Genomic DNA, 18,291 nt, shown 5'->3' with positions numbered 1-18,291 from the left:
AGTGCATAACAACTGTGTCCAGGGTTGATCTGTTGCAAACAACAAATATTTAAATCATATGAACAAAGTGCACAAAATAACAATCTCATATTTCTTTAATTGCACACAGATCCATATACATCACCAGCCTTCTACATGTAAAAATACATGTAGAAGTGGAAGCCACAATGACTGCTCATCACTGCTTTTGTTACACATTTAAGATTAGGTAACGACACACTCAGCTTGAATATCACTGTAACGTTGTGTTAGAATGCTGTTTTTGTGAGTGCTGTGTGTTAACAGCTGTCTGGTGCCTGGATTCCTGTTTTTAATGTCGTCTTCATCTTTTTGTATAATTTAAAAAAAAGACATGCCCGTATCTTCACTCCTCGAACGTTGTAAGATGGCTCCACCTTTTCTTCCTCTACATGAGCTGAAATCTGGTGATTGCTCTTCTTTTTCCTTTTTTTTTTTCTTTCACCTGACGTAACCCTTTATCCCTGGTTCTGTTAGAGATCTCTTCCTTAAAAAAAACTTTGGATGACTCTAGATTATGAGTTGGTCTTTGAGATAGTTTTGTCCATTTGTGTGGGTTTTATCACAGCCCTGCTTTGATTGAGTTGTCATATTGTTACAATCCATCACTGCCACACACCACATACACAAGGACGGAGATGAATTAAAAAGGCCTTTTCCACAATAACAAACAAAGCCATTACTTGCTATTGTCATGAAATTATGTTGTTTACTTTGATAACATACCTCTTCTCTTAAAAGACAACAGCTCCACAGATAATGTGCAAACAGCTCAGTTGAGATGGAATGCTAAACAGAGGATGGCTTTCACACTGAAAGTCATACTATCCTCTTACTGAGACATTAGGATAAAGGTGTCATGGCAATAGGCATGGAGGGAAAAGTCATTTTAAAGCAATTTCAATTAAATGTGAGATGTAGTACAACTCCATTAACAGATGACTGTTATATTGAGGGTAACAATACTACCTCATGGCCCATGCATCAAAGGACACATTAGGCCAGATATGCTACTGGCCACCATCACCAGTGGAACTTTCCATTTCTACTGTCACAGTCTGGTGACTGTGGCTCCACATTAATTTGCCCTGCTTAGCTTAAGTAGAACTGTTGGAAGAATGGATTGGAGTGTTCTGAAGCCTTGTAAAGCTCTATGTGGTGAAGAGTAGCCAGTTTTTTGTTGTTGTTTTTTATAGACTAGATGCTGAAGGTCAAATAAACTTTTTATTAAGTTGCTTTGCCTTTCGTAAAACACTAGGAAAGCAAGGATTGTCATGGCTACACATCAGTTTTGATTTAAAATTACATCAAATTCAGGTGGATGTGTTGGTTTCTAGTGACTGGTAAGAGAAAATGCTTTTTGCTTCCTTTTTGAAGGCAGGGTGAAGGCTATGTTAAACTTGAGACAGAAATAAATTGCAACAGTTTGACAACTGTGTGATGTCAGGTACTTAGTTTCATGGCAGTTGAAAACTGCCTTCCAAGGTTTAATTTTTGTAAAGCCAGAAATTTCAAAGGTCATTCATAGACTTAAATAATTTGACTGCAGTGGTCATGATAAATGATACAGTTCTTATATTATTTGAAAAATCAGTGGATTTCTTTTATTCATAAATTAAAACTTAAATGTGTTTCACTGAACTTGTTAAAAGCTTTTCTTCTTTTTGTCTTTTCTCTCTGATGTACAGTTTTATAGGCCAGCTGACAGCTCCCAATACATCACTCTTCTCTTACTGTGGAAAAAGCTTGTAAACAACTGAGTCACAAAGCAGACATCATCAGTTCAGTTCCCTAAAGCCTTCACTCTTACATGGTGAGCCCTCGGTAGCAGTCTGTTGTTATTTTCCCACTAAGGAAAACAGGAAATGGTAGTCGTGAATAAGGCTAAACAGATTTTCAGTAGAAATAAAAATGTCCTTAATGTCTCAGTTCGAGTCACATAGAGTCTGAAATTTATTTGAGTGTAATTAATAATGTTATTGATCAGGTGACCTTTTCGTTCTCACCATATAATATCAATCAGCATTGTTTTTTAAGTATTGCCAACAGAATGTCCATAAAAGAAAACAAGAATGTCTATTTATGTCATCTCCCTAGCCAAAACTGGTTGCAGCATGAAGCAAAACCTGCGCAGTATATAGACAGAAGTTCACTTTGTGTCCACATACCACAGTTATCCAACCAGACAGTCTTCTTACAGAGCATGAGACAGGGATCCTTTAGTTGCAATCAAAACAGACACACATCTATTTTTGTCATATTTTACTGCATTTGATTGACAGCTTATTTGGTTATAATATGGTTCTGAACAGCCAATCACACACCATCCACTGAATGGATGCAATCACTGCCCGTGCCCCTCCAGTAAATGTAAGGGACGTATTTATGTAATGTACTGAATGTATAGATTCAGTCTCATGTCAGTATTATGAACCTGGGCTGCAGGATGGATCTGTTGTAATAGTAATTTTACAATGTATGTTGAAGGAATATTACTGCCCTCTGTTGGTGTATCTGTGCATTACAAGCAATAAAAGGTGTTCGTTAAAAACATCAGGTTATGGGCCCAGAGGTCGCCAAGGGAAGCTGCTAACACGTTTTCTTTTGGGAGTCATAAACAGAATTTTGGGATTCACAATGGAAGATAGACTGTTTATTGACACGCTGAGCGGACCAGAGAATTGGGCAACATGGAAATTTCAACTGGAGCACCTGTTGAAGGCAAAAGGACTGTGGGGTATGGTACAGGAGACGGAGCAGTTAGCTGCGGATGCTAATGCCCAAGCACGAGCTGAATTTGAACGGAAGAAGGAAAAGGCTTTTTCAGTGCTGGTACTGAATGTAAGTACACCCAATTGTACTTGATAACAAACTGTAAGAGCCCCAAAGAAGCATGGGAGATGCTAAAAGCACAGTTTGAAAGAGATACTGTTGCTAACAAGCTATTTCTGAAGAAGTACTTCCGGTGTGAAATGAAGGAAGGAGAACATCTCAATGATCATTTAAAAGGATGAAGGAACTTACTGTTCAGGTAGGGGCAATAGGTTCTGTAATTGAAGAGGAAGATCAAATTGTCACCTTTCTAGGTAGTTTTGCCACCCAGCTATGCAACTGTTGTTACTGCTTTGGAGACAAAGATGGACAGTCTGACATTACAGTTTGTTCAACAAGCCTTGATAAATGAGGAACAAAAGCGAGTGCTTACTGACAACACCACTGTGTCCAGTAGTGTATCAGTGACAGGCACGTGCAGAGGGGGGGGCTAGAGGGGCTTGAGCACCCGCCCCTTTCCTGATGGGTGCCCAAAGTGCCCTTTTGTTGAGGCAACTTTTTAAAAAAACTATTATTATTATTATTTTTTAATGTGTGTGTGTGTGCGGAGTCCTGTCTGTGCCCCTCAACAATAATATTTAACTATTAATCACAGTTTTGCTAAACAAAAGGATCTGGCTTGCATCAGTCACATGATCACATTTAACCAATGATCGCCCTTGACGGCAGAACGCGCTGGTTACGAGCCGGGAACGAGCTCACAAAGAGCACGCGCATTTTTTGCGGTCCGGAGCTGTAGGAGAAACACAAGTTAACTCAGAGACACAGACTGATGCGACAAAACCAGTAAGTAGGTGTACAGCGTACACTGTAGTGTATAGCACACAGTATTAGCTTATTACGTACACGTTGGTAAGTTGAAACAAACGAGCGTGCTGTGTATGCAACAGCGCGACGAACAGTACCTGTCCTTTTATTAACTGCACAAGTAGTGCTGGTCATAGCTGCTGGCTACCTGGCTGTCATGAGTCTGTAGCTCTGTCACCATTTTAGGGAACATATTTAGTTTTAAAGTAAGTTTCCGGGCTTTTTCTGCCTTTCTGGAGGGATTATATTTCACTAAAAAACGATCTAATATGCATGTCCACATAATTATGCATTATTATAATTATAATATATTAAAAAACACACGCTGTATTTTAAAGAACATACATTAAGAAGCAGATTATATTAGATTTATATTTTAAATAAGACAAAATTTGGATTTTACTGCAGTAAAATGATTGTATCTCTACAGTTTAAAAATGTAATAAGCTTTGCCCCTGCACAGAGTGGATAGTGAAACAAATGGAATCATCATAAATACATTATTTCATATTTATTACTTCCCCCTCCTCATTGCTTTATTATTGTAGCTCTAGTAATAAATAATAATGTAAGGATTCTGGATCAGCACCATAGTATATACAGTATTCTGAAGAAGGTCTAAAATGTCACTGTGTGTGCGTGCATGTGTTTGTTTTATTTAGATGTTTTTTTTTTTTAATTATTACTCATGATATAACATTGTGCAGACATGCCTGGTAAGGACATGAGGAGGAAACAGTAGGAGCTGTGTGAGGCTACTAAAGGCAGTGCTATAACATTTTCCTGTCATCATTTTATTATAGATTAAGTGCAAGAGTTGTTAGGTGTGGATAATTAGATTATAGTTTATTGCAATAGCAAGTTGTGCCTTGTTCTCAGATAGACAGCAAGTGGAGAGATATGTATGAAATGATGGGATGGAAGGAAGAAGAGAAGCAAAGAGTGATTCACAGGCAGAGCCGAGTTTATTTCTCACAGTTTTTTGTTCCAAGTGCCTTTTGTGCCTTATGGTTCCAAGCGCTGTCACCAATCTTTACATTTTGTTATTATCTCATGACACTTGTTTAATCAGCTACCATCTCTCCTATGGACTTTTTTACTGTCTACAGTCTCAGATCAGCACAGCCCTGCCCTCCAGCACTATCAGCAGCAGGAGCAGCAGCAACCCCTCAACAGCAACATTGTACCCATCAGGTAAAACATCGGCTATGTTTGCTTTGCCTTGTTGCCCATATTAGATTCTTGATGAATGTGTGTTGTTGTTATTCAGCCTGGTTCAATGTGCCCCTTTTTAACTTTGAGCACCCGCCCCTTTAAACCTCTCTGCACGGCCCTGATCAGTGATGTCATCTCAGATGCATAGAAATGAACAGAGTGGATCAAAAACAGTGGGCGCAAACAGCTCCGACTCATGGAGATGTTACAAATGTGGGAAGGAAGGACATATCAAGCGTGGTTGTCCAAGCATTAAAAAGAAATACAAGGCCCACAAGGCTAAAAGTGTGGTGTATAAGGTCAAAAAGGACACATTTGAGGGAGCTTTTGTTGTAAATGAGTCATGTAAAAGTGATGCACAACAAGAAGAATGGTTAATTGATTCAGGAGCGTCAAAACACATGACATGGAATAAAGAAGCTCTACAGAACTACCAAGAGTTTTCAGAACCACAAACAGTGAAACTCGGCGATGGCAGAGTAGTGAAAATGAATGAACAATGAAAATGTCATTCAGAGTTAGGGATGGAAAAGATGTCACAATGTATGATGTGCTGTATGTTCCCAAATTATGAATGAACCTTTTCTCAGTGGGAGCTGCTGAAAAGAAGGGAAACACAGTGAAGTTCAAAAGGACTCACTGCTACATAAGAGAAAAGAATGGAGCTCTCCATGGAATGGGAACACAAAGATGTGACGGATTGTATCAGCTGGATATTGAGGGAAACTGCACAACTTGTCATGGAGCGTCAACTGCTTCAGTTCCAGCAAGTATGTGGCATCAGCACCTAGGTCACACTACAAATCTGAAAAAAGTCAAAAACTTGGTAAAAGGAGGACATTTTTTGTGAAGCTTGTGTTGAGGGCAAATTATCAAGAAAACCTTACAAATCAGTGGGAGAAATACGAACAAAACGCAAGTTGCAATTAGTGCATAGTGACGTTTGTGGTCCTTTTCAAACTGAGTCACTAGGAGGAAAAAAGTACCTTGTAACATTCATTGATGACTACTCCAGATGTTGTAAAGTGTATTTCATAAGAGAAAAAAACGGAAGTCCTGAGCAAGTTCAGAGAGTTTGAAAGAATCTTCTCAAATGAATGTGGACAGGGAGTAATAAGACTCAGAACTGACAATGGTGGGGAATACACATCTAAAGAGTTTCAAGAATATTTGAAAGCTCAAGGCATCCATCATGAAATGACTGTACCACACACACCACAGCAAAATGGTGTTGCAGAGAGAAAAACAGAACTCTAGTGGAATCAGCTAGAAGCATGCTGTCACATGCAAAGTTGCCAAACACATTCTGGGCAGAAGCTGTTGCTACTACAGCTTACATACAGAATAGGCTCCCAACATCTGCTTTAAAGAACGAAACACCCTATCAGAGATGGTATGAAAAAAAAAAACAGACATTAGCCATATGAAAGTATTTGGTTGTGTTGCTTATGCTCATGTTCCAGACACAGAGAGAAAGAAGCTGGACAAAAAGGCAGTGAAAGTTAGTTTCCTGGGATATGCAACCAATGCAAAGGCTACCGACTGTGGGATGAGGAAAAAGGAAAAATACTGATTCGACGAGATGTGGTCTTCATTGAAACAGAGTTTAAATGCAAACAAAGTGAAAAAGATCTCGGTTTGGGGAATGAGGTGACACTACACACGGGTGAAAGACAAACAAGTACTGAGGAGACTGTCGCCAGTGAGGCTGCAAAAGGAGAGTAGCGGATCAGAAGACCTCCAAAGAGATATGGATTTGAGGAGTTTGCTGATGCAGCTACAGTTGATCATTATGCAAACATCTGTTGTGTCACAGAACCAAATACACTGGAAGAGGCTATGTCAAGTCCAAATACAAAGGAGTGGAAAGAAGCAGCTGATTTGGAATATGAGTCAGTGCTCGAAAATGGCACATGGGATTTAGTGGATCTACCAAAGGATCGCAAAGCAGTTGGATCAAAATGGGTCTTTAAAGTTAAGCATCACAGTGATGGACAAGTGGAAAGATACAAGTGCAGACTTGTTGCCAAAGGCTATTCACAGATTTATGGTGCAGACTATGATGAAACATTCTCTCCAGTTGTACGATTTGGTTCAATTCGTACATTGTTATCATTTGCTGTGCAAAACAATCTAAATGTGCATCAAATGGATGTTGTGACTGCATTCTTGAATGGACACCTGGAAGAGGAAATCTACATGGAGCAGCCAGAGGGTTACATCAAACCTGGACAGGAACATCTAGTGTGCAAACTAAACGAGTCAATATATGGACTGAAGCAGTCTCCACGTTGCTGGAGCAAAGCTTTTACAGAGTTCATGAAAAGTATTGGTTGTACACAGAGTACTTCAGATCAGTGTGTGTTTGTTAGAACAGGTCAGGAGTTGGAAATATTGGCTGTGTATGTTGATGATCTGATTTTGATTACAGAATCAGCAGAGAGCATGAAGAACTTAAAGGACACTCTGAAGAAACACTACAAAATGAAGGACATGGGTGAGCTAACCTACATTCTGGGCATCTCAGTGATCCAAGACAGGGACAAAAACCATGTTGTGCTTCATCAGAGACAGTATATTGAAAACATACTACAAAAGTATGGAATGGACAGTGCCAATCCAGTAGCAACTCCAGCTGACACAAATGTCAAATTAAGAAAGAGTGATGATGTCAGTCAACCTGTAAACCCATGCATGTATCAGTCAATGGTTGGAAGTTTATTGTATGCTGCCATGGCCACACGACCAGATATTGCACAAGCAGTGAGTGTGGTGTCAAGGTTCAATGCAAACACTACACACCTGACAGCTGTGAAAAGAATCCAGAGATATTTGAAAGGAACTCTAAACCTGGGGCTCAAATATCAAAGGACAGAAACAGGAACCTTGGTTGGGTATTCAGATGCTGATTGGGCAGGTGATCAGGACGATTGACGTTCTACAACTGGAAACATCATTCTACTTGCAGGAGGTGCAGTCAGTTGGCTTAGCAAGAAACAAGCAACAGTTGCACTTTCAACTGCAGAGGCTGAGTATATTGCTTTGAGCCAAGCTGCACAAGAAGGAGTTGTTGAAGGGATATTACTGCCCTCTGTTGGTGTGTCTGTGCATTACAAGCAATAAAAGGTGTTCGTTAAAAACATCAGAATCTACACGAGCTTTAGATTTGTGGGAATTTTTTTTATTCATGAATTTCCAACTCCAACTTTTCTCTTAGTCAAGTCTAATCCATCAGTTAATTAAATAAACTTTCCCCTGCTAACCAGTTTAAAACAAGGATCCAAAGAATGTTCAACAAGGATGTCCAACATGATAGTGATGGTAAATTTGATTCTTTTTACTGAATCGAGTTTTAATGAGTCACTCACCAAAGTGAATCAGGTTTTTTGAGTCATTTGATTCACTGAGTCAGTTGACCAGAGAGTGCAAAATGTACATTTTGCACTCAAACTTTATTTGTTTCTCTTTTCTTGTAAATCCCACTGCTAAGATGAATGATTCTAAAAGAAAACAACTATTTTATAGAGCAAAAACCTTTCTAAAATTAAGCAATTTCCTATCAAAATTGCTTAATAAACATGTAACACACCCAAAGAAAGATTTTAGGTCTGACCAACTGTCTCAGTCATGGGCAAAAAGATGACAGTCAATAAAATTCTAAAAGATAATTTATTGACAAAAAATATCAAGAGAAAAGATAAAACAGTCCAGTGTCCCATTTATGAATCAAATAAAAACACACAGTCCCAAGGCCAGAGCCAGCTATGCCACACGGCCAGTTGCACTCCCGTGTTGCCTTTAACAGGGTTAGAAGTTGTCCTTGGAGACCCACCACCCTGAAAGCATATAGCCAGTGGTCACTCCAGCCTCTGCAACTCTGCTGCCTTTAGGCTGTGGCATATAATAGGCCCTGGCCTGCACAGAGAGACAAAAACTACACCTTCAGTATAAAATTCATAGCGCAAAACCCATCCATCCCAAACATATCAGATTTCATCACATTACATACATGCACAGAGAGACAAAAACTACACCTTCAGTATAAAATTCATAGCGCAAAACCCATCCATCCCAAACATATCAGATTTCATCACATTACATACCTGCACAGAGAGACAAAACGATACAGCAGTGTTTGCAGTGTGGGCTATAAGTAGACCAGTGTATCAGTGCAATCAAGTACACCTGCCTCTAATTAGTCCAACCCCATTCCAGCCATTGGCTCACCAAAAATGTGACACACACAAAACCACTCCCAACCCAGTGCAACTTCACACAATAATATGGAGCTGAATTAACACAGGCACATTAGTCTACCATGTTACAAACATTTATTTTGTTTATTTTTATTTTATTAGTATTTTCCTTAAATGTGTCAAATATATATTTTCTCATCTAAATGTCCACTGAGCTGTGAGCCAGGGGGCGGTAATGCGCCTTAACATTGGTTGCCAACCAAGAAGAAGAAGAAGCTGTGAGCCAGGAGGGAATCACTGAGTTGCTGTGTCCCAATTCAGGGTCTGCACGCTTGAAGTACGCATTTTAAGTGCGATTACGTCACCGCCACGCGACGATGGCTGTCCCAATTCGAAGTGTACTTCAAATGCGTACTCCAAATGCGCCGTCGATTTCCCCAAATATCAAGCGTGCACGCTTCGTGGTCCCATATATCCCACAATTCATAGTGCGGTGGTGGGTGTGGATAATTTTGCCGCAAAATACAGAATCAGCTTTGTTTTTCTCGGCTTTCTCACCCGACGGCCCGTACACGGATACACTGTCGGAGCTTAGTGATTCTGATGCGTCAGGTCCGCTCTGTGTTTACGTCTTTTTTGCGCTGATTCTGAGCTGCAGGTTTTGTCTCTCTCCAACCAAAATTCACCGAGCCAGCAGCAAAAGAAGCGGCAAACTACGCTAAACATTTGATCAATGTCGTCATGAATTCCCTCTGACTTTTGCACGATAAAAATCACACTTCCTGCACAGCTCTCTCTCTCTGTGTACTTCAGGAACAGTTTCCCGTCTCAAATCTCTTTTTTCTGCATTATTCATTTGCTTATTACCCACCAGTCTACCGTTGTTTACAGCGCTGTCTTTTTTCTTTTTTCACTTAAATGACCTCGGACAAGAAAGCCTAATTTCTGCTGTTCAATACTGAAGAAATTTAAACTTCTTAAAATTATGCAAAATTGCAGAATATTTTTAAGGTTATCTGCTGTTTTATCCTCAGTTACTTTGACACAAAGGCATCTGCTGTGATGCTCACATCTCTGATGAAGTCTCACATGTATCAGTACTGATAAATCATCAGAATTATAATATTTCTGACTGTCTGAGGCAAAATCAAATTGAATGGAATCAGGACCTCGTGAATTGGAATCAAATGGATTACAGAAATCAGTGATGATACCCAGCCGTAGTGAGCAGCCTAGGCCGGACAGAAGTGGATGTAGCTGTGGGTAAAAAGGTGGAAAGAACTACTGATAACTTGTGATTACTTGTGTGTAAATGCCCAAGTGTCCCCTCTAACACTGCCTTTCAGTGGCAGCAGCAAACAGGTCGTCAGAGGACACAGGATGACATCATACTGTATGCCTATATGACATCAATCTGAATGCATATACGATATCAAGCTGTCTCGTTCCAGGACTTCAAGTTGAGTACATACATACATAGATGGCACAATCTTTCCATTTGGAGCTCTTGATTCCCCCATCTGACGTCCTGTCCTCTATCCTGAGGAACCAGGGATCAGTGTGGCGGTCTGCAGTTTGTACAAAGATCACTTGGTTACTACTGAATCAAAACACCTAAAAGCCCCAAATTAAGATGAATTTAAAAGGGAAAGGAGACTTTACTCACCTAGATATTTACGCACACCCACAGCACGTGGTGTGGTAAAGGTCGGCCAAGATTTTGACCACATGTCAGAAACTGGATCAAAATTGGACTAAACTCACTTGAACTCTGACTTTGTCTGCACTTAGAACTATCACAAGACATTAAAACAAAACATCGGGCATTGATGACATCACAGGAATCTAACATTCTAATCTATGCAAACTGTCTCCATGGCTACATAATATCAAATTAAATCATAGCAAAGGAGTAAAAAGCAGGATCAGTCTTAGGGTGTATGTTACATGTTTGCCAGTTTGGATGAGTGAGTGCAATACTTCATCGGCCTGTGTTGTAGCAACCTGTTGAACCTGCTGAGAAACTTTTCTTTGTCCACTCTGCCCCAAACTTCACATGCTCCATAAAAGTCGAGGCCTAGAGACCTCTGCATAGTTATTAGCATTAGGTTATCAGTATCATCTGATATATATGACATTTACAGTACAGTACTCACACATGACATAGGAGGAATAAATATGAACTTTTTGACATAAATTTGATCATATGAAATTGGATTTTTTTAATATATGAAACTTTTTCCTTCCGTCATACTTCAGAAATATAATATATTTAGTTTTGAACATTTTAAAACATTTACGTTTGCTCGTTGTATTTATAAGATCCTACATGGACGTGCTCCACAATCATTGTTCAGTCATGTTAAAATCCATTATCAGTGGAAAACAAACCTGATCCTCTACTAGAGGCGATTGTACAATACTTTTTAGACATAACACTCAGCAAACAGTTATTATCAGTTAAAGTCAGTGAGATTTGGAGTAATACATGACACATGACGGAATAAGACACGCAGACTTAGCATGACGAACCGATGAGGAACACGTACACTGTAAATACATACAGAGGGAAAAGAGGACTAGAGATGAGACATGGACATAACTTAGCACAAACAGAACATGATGGCTGGGGGGAAAACACACGTGACAGAAGGAATGGGTCACAAGGGCAAAACATGTAAACGAGAGGAGGAGACGGGAGAAAAAGACATTACTGAAATACATGAAGGGCCAGGACTGGGGCAGCCAACCAGTCACAGACAAACAGCCACATTTTTTACTGTGTCACCGCAAAGAGCCACATCATACACTTGGGCACACATGAACATCATCTGCAGAGTGGAATTCACAACATTGTGAATTCCACTCTGCAGAGTGGGCAATCATAATGAAGCAGTTCAGTTTTTTTGTAGATTCAAGCTGCTCTTCATATTTTTGACCAGCAGATGTCACCACAGAGGACTGTGTTAAAAAGCTTCCAGTAATGAATCGTTTTTCAACACAAGCTTCAGAAAGCTTTGTTTGGCCATCACTACTATAAATACACACAGAGGGAAACGAGGAAACTGCACACAGGAGGGGGACACAGCTGAGCCTAATGAATCTGACGAGACGGGTCATTCATGTACTGTACATGATGTGGGTAGATGCTGTACGTTTATGGGCTGCAGGAGAGACACAGATTTGTGCAGCTGAGGTTGTTTGGGGTGCCTGCGTGTTCGCCTGCTGGGCCTGAACGAGCCTCTCCACATCTGTGGCCCGGTGGTCTCTTCTCTTGCTGAGGATCTTAACGTAGTTTGCTGGGACGAGCCGGTGGTCTCACCGTCCACGCTGGCCAGGAGCCAGCTACGCACACGGGGCTGGAGCTCTAAACACGAGGGAGATAGTTGTAAACATGGGGCACGCACACACAAAAGAAGAGCCCTCATCTGTTATTTCTAAGATAAGGAAAAAAAAAATAGAAGGTTTTGGGTCAAAGCACTCAGAATCAAATGTCCCGCAGCCAGTAAAAAGCTCATCACCTTTAGGAGCGAGGTTGAGCATCTCTCCAGCTTGCATAGAAAGCTCCTCCTGAGAAGCAGCTGTAAAGTCATATTCTCCTCTGGCCACCACGTGGTCGTCCTCCTCGCTCGCCCAGTTAGTGTCTAAACCAAGCAAGGAAACTGAATGAAAGACATTCATCATTTTAACTGGTCTTAACCAAAAAAAAAGTCCTTCTGCTTATCGTTACACTTGTAAAGTAACTAATGGCATATGGAGCTATGGTACCCAATTTATTTGCCACTGAGTTACACAAAGGCACATATGATGTCATACAAGCAGACTCATCTTTACACGTGTACTGCAGCCCTGAACATTACCAGCTTCAGATTCTATTATCAAACTTTGCAACAGCAGCCTTAATTACTTTGAACTCAAAACAATTAGCACCTGCAGCCACTGTCCTGTGTTGAGTACACCTCTCAAAACAACTAAATGTACTCATATGAATATGTGAGTGCTTGCTGTTCCATCTCTTCAGCCTGCTGCACAAACCTGCTGGGGGGACGTCCTCAAGGTGAGGTGTGTGTCTGTATCCTCCCAGGCTGTAGCCGCCACCGTAGCTGTAGCTGTAAGGCCTGTAGCCACCACAGATGGAGCTCCATAGGGCTGTAAGAGGGGAGAAGGAGCTGTTGGATGGGACAGTAGGACTGCTGGACCTTATGAGGGGGCACCAGGGGCGCCATCCTGGGCAGGACAGAAGGGCTAGCAGGGGTAGAGGAGCCTGTAGCTAATCCTAAATCTGTAGATCTGTTTGGTGACAACATAAAGATAGAATATCAGTAAAATCCACCCATAATTCATTGCAACATTAATGAGCAAAGCATTAGTTCAGAAACGTCATGGAGTCAAGCTAAACCACAAACTGAATGAACAGCTCATAGAGTGGCTCTCTTCCACAGCGTGTCCTTTGTCCTTTTCTCCCCTCCCCCCTCAACCCCAACCAGTCCTCAGAGGCTGCCCCTCCCCTATACCTGCTTCTACTGGAAGTTTCTTCCAGTTAAAATGGTGTTTCTTCCTTCCCACAGTCACAAGTGCTCGCCTCAAAAGGGCTTGTTTTTGATATTTCGTTTTCTCTGTATTACAATAGGGCCTCCACCTTGCCAGTATAAAGTGTCTTGAGGTGACTGTTGTTGAGATAACGGCTATTAAAATAAACTGAAATTGAATTGAGTCAACTTTTTCCTCCTGCTCATCTCCAGCTCCTGCTACTCTCATCTGTACAGACTGTGGAAACACACAATAAATTCACCCATCAACCAGCAGCTAGCGGCAACTTTTAGCATGGGATGTTTTTCTCACATGAGCTGACGTTATGAACCAGTCAACACACCTTAAATATCCTTAAATATCATTATCACAGCTCTGATTGTTCAGCTTCTCCAATCTGATGACCATATTCTCTTAACCTTAAAAAGATATGTTGATATGTCCAAAAAAGATAAAGATGTGTCAGATTTAATTCCATTTCCTCACTTAAAGTGGAAAAAAGTGTCATTGTGGAATTTGCCTCACACAGGTGCGTTCACTGTTGCTTGTTTGAGAATACTGCTGTATATATACAAATGCTGACTGCATAAACAAACTGTTGTACATATATTTTTAGGATTATCTGAATATATTAAGAAAAAGACAATAAAAAACAATGACTTGCAGTATCAAGCGGAGGACTTTAATCTTCTCTTGTTTACGAGTTTGGGGACAGGTGAGCAGAGGACTGACAGATGAAAAACACGAGCTTTCTCTAAGGGTGTTGCCTCTCCCTTAAAGACAGGCTGAGGAGTTCAGTTACTCAAAAGGGCCTCAGAGTAGAGCTGCTATTCCTACACGTTGAAGAGAGGCTGATGAGAAAAGGAGAAAGAGGCCCAGGGCAGACCTAGGACACTCTGGAGAGGCTATATCTCTCAGCTGGCCTGAGGATGTCTTGGTGTTATCCCAGAAGAAGTGGAGGAGGAGGTGGCTGGGGAGAGGGAGATGTGGGCTTCTCTGCTTAGGCTGCTGCCCGGGTAAACCAGTCCTTGATAAGCAGAAGAAAATGGATGGATAACAATAATAAGCAGAAGAAGCTAAAAGACACAAATGTAAAATAAAACATTGTTAGTTATGAATTGAAAGATATAATTATTCAGCTATATAATAACTCAGCTTATAAATATATATGTAGGCATTTTTTTGAAGTAAATTATCGGGCAAAGGAACTGAGTTTGTTGGCAAACAGCAGCTACATTTTCTTCTGAACTGACAGTTTGCAAGTACAGAACAAACAGAAATGCAATGAAAATATTTCTGCGGCTTTTATTAATTTCACTTATTAACCAGAACTGCACAAAACAAACAAAAACGCTCAATTAACAGAAGAGAGAGAAATCTAGCGAGACACACTGACTAGGACACGGCCTCAGAGGAACAAACTAGCAGTCAGCCACTTGTACGGCTGTGCAGATAAATAATTAGTTGCTTTTTTATTCCTGGGACTTCTGATCCTCTCCAAATACACAGGGAAGTACCTGATGCAGCTAGTTTTGGGTACTACCATCACCAAGCATTTAAAAAAATCTATTAGAGGATAATAAAGTGTTTTCACCAACCAGAAGAAAAACATATTTTAGCGTATAAAATAGCAGTCTCTTCCAAACAAGTCCTTTAGCATGCTGATGTTAAAAAATATCATGTAGAGTAAGACAGGCATAGAGAACAGCACTGACTGGGAGAGGCTTTGAACAGATGACATACTCAGATCAATTCAACATATAAGACTTTAACAATGCACAAGCATCTATCAAAAACCTATTTAATCTATCATCTGTGATATTATTATATACAATTATAATGTATTGTTCATCTCCCTTAAATAAACAGGCAGCCTTAAGGTATGAAATATTCATTTGTCTACTGTTTCAGTGGCTGATAGTGCCCCACAGGCCTCAATGTGAGTTTGAAGCCATTATAATCTTCAAGTTGTTTAACGATAAACAGATTTTGAATGAAAGCCACGGAACTTCGGTAGCACAAAAAAGTCTATATTCTTTGTGTCCATACGGATCAGTCATATTACCATTATTTTCCCCTAAGGTTGCCAAAAGCACCAAGTTAATACTTGAAATAACTGCAGCAATACACCAAAATATAATCAATATTCTGTTTACTTGGTGACAACGCTGCTTTTAGCCTTCAATCAGAAAGCTTGAGTTGGCTAGTTAAGCATCGGGCTAACGTTTAAAGCTTTCACTTTGGGGAAGTAACTTGCTATAACCTTCATATTTGGTCAGTGTCAACTACACACCTGGGCCATGTTAAATTGCGGAGCTTTTGAGTTTTCGGGACACTTTGGGGTACAGTATAGTGATGGGTGACATCTGCAACCTCAAATTTCTCCAGGACTTTTTTCTTTTTTTGCCTGTCCCGTTTGGATCTTTACCCATCAGAATTGTTGCCTGAAGGCCAAGAAAGATGCTTTACTTTACCAATTGGATCATTGTGGCCTTGCCATATTTGTCCATTTGATTGACCTTTATTATAATTATGTATTTATTTTATTTTTGGTTGTTACAGACGGGGCAGACATGACTGGGGGATAGGACAGGGAGAAAGAATGAAAGAAAGAGAGGGAGAGAAAGAATTTTTATTTATTTATTTTTTACCTGGATCACCTGTTGAGAAAGACAAAAGAAAACAAGCAGAAGAAGACGAGAGCAATAGAATAAACAACATCATGATGATCTATGGGAATATAACAGTAAATACTAAATGTTAAACATTATTGTGCAGCACGTAAGATCGATCTGTGGCCAGGCTGGGCCCCTTCCGGGGGGTGGGGTGCCCTCAGGCCTCTGGCCTCTGGGCCTGAAGCTCGGTCCTCTCTGGCACAGCTGGCTGCCGGCAGAGCCCGCGGGCACGCCACTGCAACCCCCTCTGGCCTCTGGCTGCTGGGTGACCTCTCGTTTGGGGCTCTACTCAGCTCTTCCCAGGAGGGTGGCACGGTTCCCCCCTTTTGGTGGTCCTCCTCGGGTCCTTGTACTCTGGGGCCTCTCGATGTCTGGGGATTGGATCTCCTCCATACCTGCTTCATGCCCTGGGGGACGGGGCTATGGCTCCCCACACTCCCAAGCAGATCGTTACATGGAGAAACCTTTGGAATACAAGCATGCTGATCCACACAGGTGTGCACACGGGTGTTCACAGACGCGGACTACACCTTTCTTGGCTGCTGCCTCAAAGCACATTGTGCGCTGTCTATCTTGCGTGCTGCACAATAGCGTTTAATATTTAGTATCTACTGTTATCTACTGCTCGCTAGTTTATTGTGATGGTGCTGTTTTTATTATGTTGCTCTTTTTTTGTTTGCTTTTTCTTCTGTTTTTTTTTCTCCATACAGGTGATCCAGGTGTTTTGTTTGTTTTTCTTTCTTTCTTCCCCCCTTTCTCACCGTCTCTTCTCTGGTTTTCTTTCTCTCCCTCTCTTTCTTTCATTCTTTCTCCCTGTCCTATCCCCCAGTCATGTCTGTCCTGTTTGTAGCAACCGAAAATAAAATAAATACATAATTATAATAAAGGTCAATCAAATGGACCAATATGGCAAGGCCATGATGATCCACTTGGTAAAATAAATCCGCTTGGCATCTTTCTTGGCCTTAAGACAACAATTCTGATGCTAAAGATCCAAACGGGACAAAAGAAAACATAAAAGGAAAAAAAGAAAAAGAGACTGTTGTGGAGGGCCTTTCCAACAAGCTAAACTCACACTCACACACTCACACGCTGCTGTGGGTTGCATGTTTTTATTACACAATTTTATTCAAGTTTCAAGCTGATGTTTGACGTTCACGTCCAATCACAGTTTTTCATGAAAAGTAACAAACGTCCATGTCAGTAATGTTGTCATTAGTGAAATACAAAGCAGTGAGTTTCCATCCATCAAATGAACAAACAGCAGACATGCTGTCCTTCATGTATAATATGATTTCTTCATTTTCCAGGTGGTAACTATGACGACTAAGAAGCTGCTCATTGAAACACTGAACCAGTTGAGTCCAGAGGACTTTGCTGAGTTCAGGTCACTTATTGAACTGGAGAAAGATCTATCATCCAAGCCAAGGGGCCGACTGAAAACAGCAAACACACAGGATGTAGTGGAGCTGATGGAGGAGACGTACAGAGGAGAGAGTGTGGAGGAGACCAGAAAGGCTTTAATGAAGATGGAACAGGAATCTGATCTGGTGCAGCAGATTTATCAGGTATCACCTCATGAAATGCAAATAAGAGAACAAAGACTTAATATGTGAGAATACTGCATATAGTTTATCACATGTCCTAAGAAACCAGGTGCTGACTGATAGAAAAATCTCTTGACTCTGTGTTGTGTAAGTGAATGATGAACAAAGACGTTTATATTTTAGATGCTGCTTTTTATAACGTGGATTAGAATCAGAATATGTGCAGGTCAGGCAGGTTGGCTCATTACAGAGGCTCAAACACAGCACACTACAAAATAATAGCAGCTTCTAGCCGGTGTGTCAGTGATATTATGTTGACTGTTTTCAGGACTTCACAATTACAACAAACACCCGAAACTCTTCTTATTAACAGTTAGACAGTTACAGAGTCACCTGCTCTGTATAGCGGTCGCACACCATGGTGATACCTAATGATCCCACACAGTGCAGTGGATCACTGCCTCTGAGAGA

General features: G+C 40.8%; 1 protein-coding gene and 1 long non-coding RNA gene across 2 annotated transcripts in view; one reads left to right on the top strand and one right to left on the bottom strand.

Annotated features, from left to right (window-relative positions):
* Nucleotides 1-18,291, top strand: part of LOC146504875 (uncharacterized) — a 197,652-nt gene that overhangs the window by 152,102 nt on the left and 27,259 nt on the right. The window lies entirely within an intron of this gene.
* Nucleotides 12,590-13,206, bottom strand: LOC146504877 (uncharacterized). Its single transcript, XR_014877761.1, has 2 exons — nt 13,104-13,206; nt 12,590-12,712 (listed from the first exon to the last, which is right to left on the bottom strand). It is a non-coding gene; the product is annotated as an uncharacterized LOC146504877 (long non-coding RNA).

Source organism: Neolamprologus multifasciatus, chromosome 13, assembly GCF_963576455.1.
Source record: "Neolamprologus multifasciatus chromosome 13, fNeoMul1.2, whole genome shotgun sequence".
Classification (NCBI taxonomy): Eukaryota; Metazoa; Chordata; class Actinopteri; order Cichliformes; family Cichlidae; genus Neolamprologus; species Neolamprologus multifasciatus.
Note: the sequence above shows the minus strand (reverse complement) of the source record. Positions and strands in the feature narration are given on the sequence as shown.